At 44.6% G+C, this 13891-nt stretch overlaps 1 protein-coding gene across 2 annotated transcripts in view; it reads left to right on the forward strand.

Moving 5' to 3' along the window:
- The window catches only part of KCNN2 (potassium calcium-activated channel subfamily N member 2), a 158984-nt gene that overhangs the window by 32020 nt on the left and 113073 nt on the right, over window positions 1–13891 (forward strand). The gene's annotated exons all lie outside the window — the stretch shown is intronic.

Raw genomic sequence — 13891 nt, forward strand, 5'->3', positions numbered from 1 at the left:
TTAATTTAATGTTTATTTTTTTTAATGTTTATTTTTGAGAGAGAGTGAAAGAGACCGTGAGTGGGGTAGGGACAGAGAGAGAGAGGGAGGAGAGGGATCTGAAGTGGGCTCTGTGCTGACAACAGAGCGCCGTTTGTGGGGCTCAGACTCAAAGTGTGTGATCATGACCTGAGCCGAAGTCAGATGCTCAATTGACTAAGCCACCCAGGTGCCCCCTTAAAATTGTTTTATGACTGGCTAAGTGATGAGCCACAGTGTCCTTACTGTGGGCACAGGTTCGAACATGGATTGCTTGGGCCCATCTCTTGGCCCCATACTTTAAAACCATACAGCGCTGGCTCATTCTCTAACTCCTGAGCCTCACTTAACCCGTTCTTAAAATGGGGATGATGATAATAGCATCTACCTTCTTGGGTGGTTATGTGTTTTATTATTTTTTTTTAATTTTTAAATGTTTGTTTATTTTTGAGAAAGAGAGACAGAGACAGAGATAGAGACAGAGCATGAGCAGGGGAGGGGCAGAGAGGGAGACACAGAATCCGAAGCAGCCTGCAGGCTCTGAGCTATTAGCACAGAGCCTGACACAGGTCTGGAACCCACAGACAGTGAGATCATGACCTGAGCTGAAGTCAGATGCTCAACTAACAGCCACCCAGGTACCCCATTGGGTGGTCATGTGTTTTAAATGAATGAATACACATAACAGGTTAGAGCAGTGCCTGGCCCTATTACATATGGCGAGTTGACCATACTTTGACACAGCTTTCATGTTTTCATCTCAAGTACTGTGGACAGTTTGAGGCTGGGTACTACCAAAGTTAGAAGAAAGTGTCCTGGCTGAAGACTGTAAGTTTGGAGAAAGCCTAAACTTGGAAGCAGTCTATTTCTGTTACCACAGGGCACTGAATGTAACATGCAGGTTTATTTAAGTGTTTGCTTCTGCCAGAGAAGCGGGAGGTTCAAACAGCTGCTGTCGTCCAGGATCGTCAGAGAGTGAAGATGTGACATTTTAGAAATCATAATGTCAATTAGTGGGTAGGCGCTTATTTGGTTTATAAATATTTGATTTGCACCCAACCTTTCAGTTCAGCCGGCAGCCCCCATCAAATGATGTGAGTGCTGGGAGACATGAACTTGAGCTAACAGGTTTTCTCGGTAATTCATGATGTGACTGTGGCCAAGTTTTTTCAATTGTCTCTGCTTTAATTGGACTGTTATAAGGGCAAATTATATAATAAAAGCGACTGGCTTTTAGCTAGCGTTTTAAGTGCTTAAAATAACTAAGGCGATGATAACACATTATAGCCAGTAGCAATAATTACTATAATGCTTCATATAAAAATATGCGGTTTTTATCAGTTCAGGTTAAATTTTTTTAATTAACTGGGTTGACTCGTATTGAGTTATTTCACAGCTTTAGGACTTGCCATGTTTATTTTACTTGCTTAGGATTTATTCCCTATCAACCTCCCAAATGATTTGAGGATGCTTTTCAGCATGTATAGACAGTTCATGTAAGCATGTTGAGAAGTTAGTAAAGAAGTGACCAATGAAGAATTTTATTTCAGTTTCTCATTTCCTCTCATCTGGATTTTTATCCTTTCCAGTAGCTACGACCAGTGATGTCAGTGTGTCTGTCCATCTCTTCTCACTTCACCTTTCGTGCACTCATTCAGGGGAGTCTGGGTGGCTCAGTCTGTTGAACCTCTGATTCTTGATTTCAGCTCAGGTCATGATCTCGCAGTTCGTGGGTTGGAGTCCTGCATGGGGCTCTGTTCTGACAGTGCGGAACCTGTTAGGGATTTTCTCTCTTTCTCTCTGTCTGTCTGTCTTTCTCTGTCTCTGCCCCTCCAGCACCCCCCCAAATAAATAAATGTAAAAAAATAAAAGAGGACATTCATTCGTTGGAGGCCAACTGTGGACACAGAAACTGAAATTAATCGTCATCTAAGAAACTAACATCTGTTGAGCACTGTCTTACACTGAGAGAGAGATACACTCTGATTAGACCCTCCTTAAATGATAAAACTGAGGCTTAGAAAGTTTAAATAATTTTCCCGAGGTCACAGAACTAGTCACAGGTGGAAAGTCCAGCAGAACTTAAATCTGTCAGAATCTAGATCCTGGAGCCCAGGCTCCTCAGCCATTCGCCTCAGTGCTTTCTGTGACATCACTGTGCAGAGAACCGAGGTGGGAAAAAAGTAATTCTCCTCTCTTTCTGGAGAAGTTCACAAGTAATTTTGAGAGTCAACTGACATAAATTACAAGACCATGTGAGAACAGTTTCCTGGCAATACATCAACATACGTAAAATGCTTAAGTGGGTCCGCAGAGGGTGTGAGCCTGATTGAGAGAAGGCAGGTGAAAGGGGGTTAAGATTTTAAAGAAGTTTTAAAAGCAGCAGGGTATAGATGTCGGATAACCATCCCTGGACCTCAGTGTTCAGTTCTAGAATTTTAGTCTGTAGATAGCTATTGTCTAAGAAGAGGAGAATGTCAGAAACACCTAATTTGAGCAAATGGTAAGAATTCTTCCAAAAATAGGTATGATTGGAAGTTTTTGGAACTCTTTTTCAACACTGACTTTGCTTTAATATCCTTCCTTACAAAGTCCCTTCCTCCTCCTCCTTGATTAATTTTCCCATTTTTATATCACAAGTTGACATTGAATTCATGTGCTTTTGCCCTCTTGAGGGCTCATGCAATACTATTACTTATTCATGGGGTCACTTTTACTAGGGTGAGCCGAGTGGCTCTTGCCTCATTAATAACTATACAAGGTAGATGTTATTTTAAATTTCTGTAGTTGAACAGACCTAGGCTGGGAGAGATTAAGTATCTTGTGCAGGACCATTTAGCTAGTAAGTGGTCAAGCCAGAAATGAAATCCAAGCTTCTCTGACTCCAAATTGTGTGTGCATTTCCTATGAGTCACACTACGCGATATTCTGAGCAGTTGGTTGATATTTAAAAGGCATGAACCAAAGCCACCCACCCGAAAGTAACTGCACCACTCAAGAGTTACTGTGCCTTAAATTCCAATACTTGAGATGCATCCCCTTTGAATTGTTTAGCTGCGCTGTCCCCGAAGTGTTTCAGTTAATGATCATTCTTTATCTTTTATAGACCTTCACACAGCACTTTAATGTGGATTAAATTAAACGTGGGCATACTTTTGCCTGTTCAAATGGGAGAAAACCCAGCTAACAGAGGCTTACACAAACCGGGTGAGCGATGGCTGGCTCAGTGGCATAAGATGTCAGGGCTGGTATTACTGTGATTCTTTTTTTTTTTAAATGTTTATTTTTGAGAGAGAGCATGAGCAGGGGAGGGGCAGAGAGAGAGGGAGACACAGGATCCTAGGCAGGCTCCAGGCCCCATGCTGGCAGCACAGAGCCCAGCACGGGGCTCAAACTCATGAACCGTGAGATCATGACCTGACCCGAAGTCAGATGCTCAACCGACTGAGCCACCCAGGTGCTCCAGTATTACTTTGATTCTTTTGGCCTTTTTCCTCAAGGTCACAAGATAGCTGCTGCAGACCTAGGGCATCCGTTCTTATTTAGGCTTAGAGGAAGGGAAGGAAGAGAGCAACGCCAGCCAGATGTTATTTCTATCCAGAAAAGCAAAGCCTACCCAATGAGTCTTCCAGCAAACTTTGGCTTCTGACTTCCGGTGAGAGCTGCCTCACATGGCTGTACATACCTGCAAAAGAGTCTGGGGACGTGGGTATTTCTGTAATGGAGATGGGCAGGGTAGGAGAGGGATGGGAATGACACCGGGTCAGCCAGTCGACAGTATTGCCCGCAACGTACGATCTACGCTCATTTTATCCTCCAAACTATTTTCAGAGGCAGCAAAGAACATTATCTCCGTGTGACACATGATGAAAATAAGGTCCGTGAGGTTTGAATGACTTGCCAAGGTCAAAGGACAAGTTAGAGTATCTGGAATCTGAGCCTGGGTTTCCTGCATTCCAGGCAAGTTCTTTCTCTTCTACGCTCTTCGCCCAGGGAGGAGTGAGCAGTTCAGTGATTAAGACTTTGCTGCGTTGGTTCTGAAATCCTCCTCCCCGGAGGCAGAAATCTCTCTGTGCAGGAGGTTCCAAAAGCCAGGGAAAGGCTACGGGCTTGGGGTGAGGGAATGACAAGTACCAGTGCTGCTTGTTTCTTCCCAGTTTTGCTCGGGACTGCACATTGGACATGAATGCTGAACATAGCTTTTCTGTGTCTGCCTCCCACCGGTTCTGGGCTGAGGGTCTTGTAGGAAATTTCAGTGAGGCCATTGAAAAGACTGGTCTCTTTCCCCCCGTTTGTCCTTTGACCTAGTGTGGGACAGGAGGTTGCGGTCTAACTTCTGTGTTGATGGAGTCTCGGCCACGCTTTGATGAAGAAAAAGCCTCATTATTTGGCTTGCGTCTCTGGTGGCTTTTTCACCCGCCTTTATACAAAAGCTGGTTTCTAAGGAAGGGGCCTCTTTTATGGATGAAGACATTTCCGTGTATTTTCTTCAGGGCCATTATCCTGCAAATATCCGAGTGCTGAACTTGGAAGGTCACAGTCCTGAGTTTTACGAAGGGTCCAGGCGACCCCGGCGGAAGGGAGGGGTGGGTACCACGTCCTGTTCCATGATGTAGCCTCTCCCGACCCCTCCTCTTCTGTGGCCCTTTCCACAGGCACTGTAACCATTCAGTTGCATTTCTCTTCCTCAGCTAGCGCTGAGAGGGTTTTTAGTCTTTGTATCCACAGAGTTTGACAAATAGAAGCATTCAATAACTGAATGAGGAAAAAAAAACACTTGGCTTTATTGAATATTTGGTTTAAAGGTTAACCAAGAAAGCTGACTTATTTTTGTTCACGCTGCTGAAAACAGTTATGTAATGTAATGGTTCAAGGTTTCACCTTAGCAAGCAGAGTGTTTTGTTTATTTTTATTTATTTTATTTTATTTTATTATTTTGTGTGTGTGTGTGAGCAGAATAGATATAAATTGGATTCAGTGTGCTTGGTTCTGTAGGTCGTGGTGGTGACTGTCAGTTCCTACCGTCTAGTTTTGCACTGTTTCACATGTAGACTATTTGTTAGGATGTTTTTGAATGTCTGATGACCTCCTTTGTTCTCATTTTTCCTTCCTCTCGTGTGCCACTCATTATCCTTTATTTTTATCAATTAACTTACATTTATTTATTCACATGGTTTTGAAATAGCTAAGTAAATGATGGTGCCATTAGAAGTCTCCTTTACATTTCTAATCCCCAGCTACTCAGTTTACCTCCCCTAAGCCATACTTAGCATTCTTTCTAGAATATTCTTTCAGAGATATTGTGTGCACATACAAAACTACACAAGTAGTAGCATGTAGTTGTGTAATTTTTTAAACTCAGTTACTTCCAGGGGCGCCTGGGTGGCTCAGTCGGGTGAGTGTCCGGCTTCGACTCAGGTCATGATCGCACATTCATGGGTTTGAGCCCCACATCAGGCTCTGTGCTGACAGCTCAGAGCCTGGAGCCTGCTTCAGATTCTGTGTCTCTCCCTCTCTCTTCCCCTCCCCCACTGGCCCACAGTGTCTCTCTCTCTCTCTCTCTCTCTCTCTATCTCTCTCAGAATAAATAAACATAATAATAAAAAATTTTTTAACTCAGTTACTGCCTCTATCATTTTCTTCAATAGTATATAAAAATTTTCCTCATCTTGTTTTTTTTTAATGTTTATTTTTGAGAGAGGACACACACAAGTCGGGGAGGGGCAGAGAGAAAAAGAGACAGAGAATCCAAAGCAGGCTCTGTGCTGACAGCAGAGGGCCCGATGTGGGACTCAAACCCACGAACCATGAGATCATGAGCTGAGCAGAAGCCAGTTGCTTACCCGACTAAGCCACTCAGGCTCCCCCTCATCTTGTTTTAATGTCATACTGTTCCATCTTGTGGAAGTCCCTAATGTGGCTACCCCCTCCCTTATTAGTGGATATTTAGATCATTTCTAGTCTTTTGCTAATATGCAGGCAATGCTGTATTAAATGATCCTATATCTTCACCGATCACATGTGCAAATATATCAGTAGGACAAATATCAAATGGAATGGCCTGGTCAAAGAACATGTGTGTTTCCAACCCGGTAATTCGCCTTCTCAAGGGTCATGTGGATGTGCACTTCCACCTACAATGTATGACCATAGCTGTATCCCCATCCCGCCACTCTTCTAGTGTGTTACAAAGCTGTTTGATCTTTTTGCAACAGGACAGGTCAAAAAAAAATGGTATCTCATTTTCTTCCTATGATTAAAGTTGAGCATCTTTTTAAGAAAAAAACAATAGGTTGAGGAGACATTTTTAGTTGCTTTTCCATGACCTGCTCTTTCTGTCCTTTCCCCATTTTTCTGTGGATTGCTTGTCTCTTTCTTAAGGATTTGTAGGAACCTATATACCAGGGAAACAAGTCCTTTGTTGTGAACGTTTTCAGTTCCAATAACAGTTGTGAACATTTTCCCCACGTGGTATTTGTTTTGTTTTGTTTTACATTCATTCATTTTTGAGGGGCAGAGAGAGAGAGCACAAGTGGGGGAGGGGCAGAGAGAGAGGGACACACAGAATCCAAAGCAGGCTCCAGGCTCTGAGCTGTCAGCACAGAGCCCAATGCAGGGTTCGAACCCACTGTGAGATCATGACCTGAGCCGAAGTCGAATGCTTAACCGACTGAGCCACCTAGGTGATCCGTTAAGCATCTGACTCTTGATTTTGGCTCAGGTCATGATTTTGCTCATTGTTTGTGGATTCAAGCCCCACATCAGGCTCTGCGCTGACGGTGTGGAGCCTGCTTGGGATTCTCTCTCTCTCTCTCTCTCTCTCTCTCTCTCTCTCTCTCTCTGTCTTCCCCCACCCCCCTGTGCCCCTCCTGTGCTCTCTCTCGAGATCAGTAAAATAAGCTTTTAAAAAATTATTACTTTGATAATATGTCGGGGCTGCTTCTCCCTTATTATTCTTCCTTTTTGGAGTTTCCTTTGTTATTTTACCTCTATTTGCTTTCTTAACAAATCCACGACTGTAGGTATTTTATTCGGTATCTACTTTTTAAGCACCACGTTTGTGCTGAGCACTGCCCTGGATTCTTTACTAGAAAGGAAATGCGGGATATGTAAGATGCTGTCCCAGATCAGACTGCAGAACTCAGAACCCCATTGAGGAGGAAAAGCACACACAGAAGGCAGCTGGGGCTTCTGCGTGTGAGCCCCTCGCTCTGGAGGGCTGGGTGAGCAGAAGTCCCCATGCCAGCAGGTGAGTTAATTGTAAGGAAGGTCTCTGTCACTAAGCTCCAGAGCCTCTTCCTCCGAATGACCTCCACTGCAAGTTCATCTTGGAGAGTGGACTTCAAGGATAGGATATTTTGGGTATCAGAGCAGAAAGAAAACAGTTACATTGGGAAGCTCAAGCTTGTGGTGCGGGAGGGTATTTCCTGGGGACAGATTCTGTGTTATGCCTGCACGTAACGTTACTTGAAACCTCTGGCAAAGACCATTAACCATAGGTCTAGAATGCAAGCAGATTGAACCGTCGTCATGCATTGCCCCTAAAATCTTTCTCATTAGCATCAACGTGAAAAATGAGTATAAAGATGTCTTGGCATCCGTCATTCTGATTACTCTAACTCCCCCACAAGCGAGCTTGAAACCCATCATATATTTTGATCATATGCAATATAATGGGAATATTTTTACAGGTGGATTTTAATACACGACATGGAATCCGGTGTTGAATGGCTAGGATGTTAAGAATGTTTTCCATTTTCTCTATGGAAATATTATTTTGCAGTTTGGAATGACAGCCCTCACCCTTGACTCCTTACTGCACTTTCCTGTCTTCCTACTTGACAGATTGGCTCGACCTTCCATCTGCCCTCTGCACTGAGGGGTCCTTCAGGACTTGGCCTTGTGTCCTGTCCTTTTCTCTCCACTTCCTCCAATTTTCCCACTCATCTCAGAAAACGACCTAACTAGTGATACCTTCCAAGTTCATTCCCCTGGTCTGGATTTCTCTCAGTGACTTGCATATACTGCTAGCTGTGTGGCGTCTATGCTCAGATGACAGTGGCCAACGTAGAATCTTTGCTTCCCTCCTCCCCCCACCAGCCCACTGTACTCAGGAAATGGCATGGCCAGCCACTGTGTTTTCCAGAGTAGAAACTCAGCCACCTAGGATTCTTTTCTTTCTTTTATCACTCCCACATTCAGCCCCTCTGCAAGTTCTAGCAAGATCTGCAAACTATATCTCTAGCGCGCCCACTATCTCCATTTCCATGGCAACCCCACCCCCCCAGTCCAGGTCATGGGGATACTAACTGCAGCCAATCAGATGCAGTAGTCCTTCCTCCCCTGTGTCCTTGGTATCCCTTAAAGTGAGGATGAACCCTTCAAGCCGTAAACCAGATCATGCCATTCCTCTGCCTAATACCCTTCAGTGGATTCCTGCAGAGTCTGAAATGAAATCCAGTCTGGATACCGCAGCCAACAACGTCCTGCACGTCTGATCCCTATTTGTCTCTTTCAGTTCATCTCCTTCCACTCAGCCCATGATCATTTAGTTTCAAACACCCTGGTATTCTTTTATTTCCTTAAGCACACTAAGCTTTACATTTTTTTTCTTTATGTTTATTTATTTGTGAGAGAGGGAGAGACAGAGCATGAGCAGGGGAGGGGCAGAGAGAGAGGGAGAGACAGAATCCGAAGCAGGCTCCAGGCTCTGAGCTGTCAGCACAGAGCCCGAGGCGGGGCTCAAACTCACGAACCATGAGATCATGACCTGAGCTGAAGTCAGACGCCCAGCTGACTGAGCCACCCAGGCGCCCCAAGCACGCTAAGCTTTATAAAGCTCATGCCCTTTCCCTGTCCATTTCCCCTGCCTAGAAGGTTCTTCTCCTGGCTGTTGATGGGACTGGCCCCCCTTCTCAGGAACTTAGGCACACATTTTCCCCAGTGCCCACATCTGCTGTCAACTCCAGTTTATTCTTCCCTGTTTCATCACTTGTTGGTTTTTCAGAGCAGTGTCCACAGACATAATTACTTTATCAAATTGCTTCAAGTCTGCTCTCTTGACTTTGTCTTTCTTTCCTGGTGAAAGTTAGCTTCTCAGAGCAGACCCTCTGTCTGCTGTAAATGCTGTTGTACGGCTAGCACGTAGCACAGTGCTTGGTGCACACTGAGTGTTGAGCACCCTGGATATTTAGCAAATGGATGAATAAGCAGCAGGTTAGGCTGGGGTTTATCTGCAGAGTAGAATAAATTATGTTTGTTCGTTTGTTTGTTTCCTTAACCTTGGCTTTGAAATATGTAGCGTGATCAAATGAAGCGAAAATAAAACTCATTTGAGGTGTGGATGAAACCCCTTGTAGTAAAAAGCAACTACGTGATAGAAAGTTTTTCTGGGGAAGTTACTGAAGAAGAATGTTCTCTGGACTTCCTAGGGAGTTGCAAAATGATGTTGCTGTAATGCCTTGGCATTTAGTAGGATGTGTTCTGTACACATTTGAAACATGGCATAGATTCACTTCACTTGTATTACGCTTTTGTATGCCCAACTTCCATGAACATATTTAATTAACATTAGGACCTATGCAGTGATTAGGATAGTCAGTATTAAATGAATCGTAATAAGGCACTTCATTAGAAAGTACTTATTGTTCTCTGCTAGGTAGACGTGGCTCCTGTCCTCAAGGAGCCTCACAGACAAGTGGGGGTGATAATCTTGCAAGGAAATCCTTACTGTTCCTCTGTGGTATCAATAAGAGACATATACAGAAATCATGGAATAAAGGAGGGAGTTTTTAGATTTGGCTAGGGCACGCACAATGTCCTAGAAAGAAGTGAGCGTGGAGTCTTGGTGTTAAAGGGGTAAGAATCTGCTAGGTGGGAAGACTTTGCAGCCCATGGAGCAGAATGCACAAACACACGGAAACACTGTTAAGGTACTGTGTTCTGGAATTTCTGCACCCAGAGGGAGATAAAGGTAAGGGAAATAGGTGCTGAAGTTGAAGAGATAGGCAAAACCAGATCGCAGAATGGGGGCCTTTGAATGGCTTCCATCTTGACAGCAGGGGGCTGATATAATTGATATTTTTACCAAGGCTATTAAAAGGTGGAGGATAGTTTTTGGTAGAAGGCTCTGGTAGTGGAGATAGAAGGCATAGAGGAGATCGTCCAGGAAGGTACAGAGTGAGAGAAGCGTCAGAGATGGTCCTCAGGAGAGTAATGGCATTTAGCTGGGGAGGGAGGAGAAAGGTGGATTTTTTTTTAAGTTTATTTATTTATTTTGAGAGAGAGAGAGAGCGCGTGAGCATGAGTGGGGGAGGAGCAGAGAAAGAGGGAGAAAGAAAATCCCAAGCAGGCTCTCTGCTCAGCACTGAGCCCAACGCAGGGCTCAATCTCACAACCATGAGAGCGTGACCTGAGCTAATATCAAGAGTTGGACACTTGAAGGAAGGTGGATATTTAAGGAAAGAGAGATGGATCCTTTGGAGTGGCAGCAGATGGGGGTTGGGGGGAAGCCATATGTCACACAAGCCAAGAGATCTTTTTAAAAATTTTTTTTAATGTTTATTTATTTTTGCGAGAAAGGGAGACAGAGCACAAGTAGGGAAGAGGCAGAGAGAGAGGGAGACACAGAATCTGAAGCAGGCTCCAGGCTCTGAGCCATCAGCACAGAACCCGATGCAGGGCTCGAACTCATGAACCGCGAGATCATGACCTGAGCCATAGTTGGGCGCTCAACCGACTGAGCCACCCAAGCGCCCCAAGAGATCTTTTTTAAGAAGGAAGGAATGATTAATGTCAGGTCAAGTAAGAATTAAGATGGAAGGACTGGATTTCATAATTAAGATGTGTTTACTGACCTTCCCAAGAGTCCTGTTAGCAGGCTGATGGTGGCAAAAGCCATGTGGGCACGCTGGGGGATGAAGGAGAACAGAAAATATCACCTGTGGCACACAGAGCTGGAAGTGGGGGGTGGTAGGAGGGATTGGAGGAGGGGTTCTTCTTTGTTTCTTTTCCTTTGTTTATAGTGAACCATCGAGATTTGCACTAGCTCAGAGAGGAAGCACAGAAACCAGATTTTCCATGCAGAACTGGTTTGGGATATAGCATTGCTTTGGATTTTTCCTTATCGGAAAATCAGGGGAGAAGGGTGAGATGTGGTGTGATGGTGGCCGAAGTAGGAAGTCGAGGGCATTTCTGATATTGGGGGGAAAGCATGGCCTTCAAGGGGAAAGGTGATTATTCAGAGTAGGTGCTAGGGAGGATGGGGGAATAGTCCTGTGTGAGGCTGCGGGTTCAGCTGAGCCCGAAGGCACAGGTGGCCCCAGTCCATCTGCAACACCCTGGACAGCAGGTCGCGGCTTGGAGGTTACCGGGGTGGGCCCACCTGCATGTAACAGCAGGGAGGGCAGCTGTGAATGTGGTGAGGTCACAGTTGAAGTGATGGGCACGAATGTTAGGAACCAGCCTGGTTCAGGAGGGGAGTAGCTGGGAGGTCTGAGGAGCAGGTGCATTGTGAGTGATGGAGGGAGGGCCAGTCCTGGAAAGATAGGAGGCTCTTTGGGAGCAATGTCAGAATTCTCCCATCTAGCTTGGCATTTCTTCACCAGTTACCTGGGAAGGTACCTGTGCCACATTTATGCCGCTGTTGCCCAGAACAGAGCGTGGAAAGCCTGTCTTGGAATTTCTCTCTGAATCTGTGGCACAGCTTAGGACTACCTGGAGGCTTGGTGACCCTGAGCCCTTTTGGGGATGGACTTGACATTTTGCCAAGTCATCCGGAGCTAAGTTGGGTGAAGAAAATAGACAACCAAGCTGGGTAATATCATTTTCGGTAGAAATGGAAATGTGGATTTAAATAATAGGATTATTTTTCTTATGTGACTTGTGCCACGCCCTGACAGCAGTTTCTAAAGAGGACAGTGACAGCATCTTTGGAATGTATATAGCCTCTCAGAGTGACTAGTTTGAGGGTGCATTCTTTTGGATGTAAACATCTCAAGAGATTTGGGGATCCCCGACACTCGCTGATACGAAGTTGAGCAGACTTCTACCATTATATCCATATAATCTTTTTGTATCTGTTAGATTGAAATCCTTTATGTTAATATGGTATTGGAAGGGGTGAGACTCAACAAAAATATTTCTTTTTTAAAAAAATTATTTATTTTGAGAGAGAGAGAGAGAGAGAGAGAGAGAGAGAGAGAACGCGAACGCAAACACGTTCACCAGTGGGGGAGGGGCAGAGAGAGAGAATCCCAAGCAGGCTCAGTGCTGTCAGCACAGAGCCTGATGTAGGGCTTGATCGCATAACCGTGAGATCGTGACCTGAGCTGAAACCAAGAGTTAGACGCTTAACCGACTGAACCACTGAGGCATCCCTGAACAAGAATATTTCTGTAGTCAACTTGTCCTGCTCTGTATTTGCGACCTGTTTCTTTCCTGGAAACTGGAAAAAAAATGTCTTCATTGTCTACTAGCATTTGTTCAAACTTTGAAAGTCCCCAGCTGAAAACTTAGGATAAAGGCAACACTCAAGCCGTTATGTTGCCAAATGTAACTTAATTTGTTAAAATTCGGTATGTGTATGAGAGATTCTGCTGGCTGTCCATCTCCTCGAGGTCCCAGAAAGAAGTGTGGTACATTTTGCTGTCAGACTCCGGTCCTTGCAGAGTAACACTGATAGCATTACTGGGATAATAACATGGGGAAAAGCTATGCCTACAGAATAATTAAACTAGAAGGGGGGTTTGTAGCCAACATGGGAAAATCGCTTTCCTGACTCTACAAGAGCAGAGTAGCTGGGCTCCAACTGTAGAGCAGACGAGCCCTGCCCGCCTCCGTTGCGAGTCAATTACCTGAGAATGCACTGTTCTCATTTTGGGTGGCATTCCTCTCATGCTTTCTGCTTAAGTTGGCTACTTACCAAAAGGCAAAGAATATGTCATCTCTTAGTGGGGGAGCTCCACTGGCATTCTGGCAGACGGGTCTTTCTTGCGCGTGGGACTCCCAGAATTACAGCATGTGTGGCACCCCTGGCTTCCTGGCTCTAAATGCCAGGAGCCCCCACAAGTCGCTGTGCAGTCAGAAATGTCCCCGCACATTTCCAGATGATGCCTCTGATTTACAGACTCCTAGAGCCTGGTGGAGTCGTTTACCGAGAAGCCAGGGAAGATGCAGGAAACGTTCTTTTCTGTCTCTTCCACTGTCTGCCTGAATGTGTGTCTATCTACTTACATATCTATCTCTCTCCTTTTTCTTTGTTATTTTTTTCATTGTGGCATGAGGAATGACAGAAGTTGTTTTTTTAATTTTTTTTCTTTGAGTTTATTTATTTTGAGAGATAGTACGAGCAGAGGAGGAGGAGGAGAGAGAGAGAGGGAGAGAGAGAATCCCAAGCAAGCTCTGTACCATTGGTGCAGAGCCAGATGCAGGGCTTAGTCCCATAAACCACAAGATCATGACCTGTGCTAAAATCAAGAGTCTGATGCCTAACCTATTGAGCCACCCAGGTGCCCCAGAAATGACAGAAATTTTTTTAAAAGAACTTTTATTAAAGAAAGATTGGAAGGGTGCCTGGGTGGTTCAGTCAGTTAAGTGTCCGACTTCAGCTCAGGTCATGATCTCATGATTCGTTAAGTTCGAGTCCCACATCGGGCTCTGTGCTGACAGTCTGGAGCCTGGAGCCTGGAGCCTGCTTCAGATTCTGTGTCTCCCTCTCTCTGCTTCTTCCCCACTCACACTGTCTCTTTCTCTCAAAAATAAATAAACATTAAAAAAAAAGAATCCTTACAATATTAAAAAAGAAGAAGAAGGAAAGATTGGAAACAAATTAATAATCCAAGCAAAGGCTAAGGGAGAACAGAAGAAAAGAGAA

This window comes from Prionailurus bengalensis, chromosome A1, assembly GCF_016509475.1.
Source record: "Prionailurus bengalensis isolate Pbe53 chromosome A1, Fcat_Pben_1.1_paternal_pri, whole genome shotgun sequence".
In the NCBI taxonomy this organism is placed as follows: domain Eukaryota; kingdom Metazoa; phylum Chordata; class Mammalia; order Carnivora; family Felidae; genus Prionailurus; species Prionailurus bengalensis.